The sequence below is a fragment of the Aotus nancymaae genome, unplaced genomic scaffold, assembly GCF_030222135.1.
Source record: "Aotus nancymaae isolate 86718 unplaced genomic scaffold, 86718_ANA_hifiasm-v0.15.2.pri h1tg000099l, whole genome shotgun sequence".
Taxonomy (NCBI): domain Eukaryota; kingdom Metazoa; phylum Chordata; class Mammalia; order Primates; family Aotidae; genus Aotus; species Aotus nancymaae.
Window position 1 is genome coordinate 4498298 of NW_026988514.1, and position 1396 is coordinate 4499693.

Consider the following 1396-nt stretch of genomic DNA (forward strand, 5'->3'; position numbering starts at 1 on the left):
TCTGGAGGTGGAGGCTGCAGTGAGTAGTGACTGCCACTCCAGGGTGGATGACAGAGAGAGACCCTGTCTACAGAAGAAAGAAATGGTGTTTAACTTCCTATGATTTGTATTTGCATAAATGTGTGCTTTTTTTTTTTTTTTTTTTTGAGAGAGTCTCACTCTGTCACCCTGGCTGTAGTGCAGTGGCACAGTCATGGCTCACTGCAGCCTTGGACTACTGTACTCAAGCAATCCTCCCACATCAGCCTTGTAAGTAGCTGGGACCACAGGCTTGTGCCACCACACCCGGCTAATTTTTTGTATTTGTTGTAGAGATGGGGTTTACCATGTTTCCCAGGCTGATCTCAAACTTATGGGCTGAAGAGATCCTCAGCCTTGAACTCCCAAAGTGCTAGGATTGTAGATGTGAGCCAGCATGCCTAAGTCAATTTTGTTTTGTGAGGGGGGTGAGAAAGTCACTTTATTCTAATTAATTCTCAACCAGTAAAATTACAACAGCTGGTTTAAAGAGACCACAGGTCCAGCCCAAAATTCTATACCATCTCGGTGAAATTCTACACACTGAGCATACTCTCTTCCATTGCAATTCTGAAGCAGAAAAGATGTGAATGACAGAGGAGAAGTTTAACCGATGGTTTTATACTTTATACCTTTACTGTCAGTTATATTTTTATGCTAAATTAACTTGGTCATGTGAGCCATTTTCATTTCTTCAGTTTAGACTTCTTGATTAGGCGATTCCATTTGCACATCTGTACTGTTTCAGCACCTCATTGAAACCTCACAAAGCTTTATGTCACCCTAGTTCTGGGCACGCTCCAAAAACTGTTCAATCTCAGAAGCAAGGCTGCTGCTGCTGTGCTGGTGGGTTCCCTGACGTTCGTGGTAAGTGATGCCAGGACTTGGAGGCTCAGCATTATTTCTTCCACTAAAGCCCCCAGTGTGTGCCGAACAGTAGAGCCCGCAGCCACGCCAGCTGCAGAGGTGGCCATCAGAGCTAGCTACTGAGGTGCAGCAGCAGGAAAGCCAACTGCAAAGGGTGGGGCTGCTGCTGGGGGCTGAGCTGTGGTGCTGGACTGGGTGCAGTTCTCATCTCAGGTGCCTGGCTGGCTGGAGGAGCCATGCAAGGGATGGTGCTGCTTCTACACAGCATCATGCTGCACAGAGGCTTGCCTGTGAAAGCCTGCAAAGAGCCCAATGCCATAAAGGTGTTACTAATATGTGTTTCAGAATTGTATGAGATTTTGAAAAAATGTTGATATCTTGGTACATGTAGTAAATTGCTTTAATCTGATGGTTTTCTTCATAGCTCTTTTAGCTCTATGCAAATCCTAAAGTGTTATGTCTTCAAGGATATTCATGGAAAGGACCAGGACTTGTACTCTTGAATGTAGGC

The 1396-nt window shown here is 45.2% G+C and overlaps 1 pseudogene; it reads right to left on the reverse strand.

The window, feature by feature from the left end:
• Positions 1-730: 730 nt before the first annotated feature.
• Positions 731-1123, reverse strand: LOC135271975 (coiled-coil-helix-coiled-coil-helix domain-containing protein 2-like; annotated as a pseudogene).
• Positions 1124-1396: the final 273 nt, after the last annotated feature.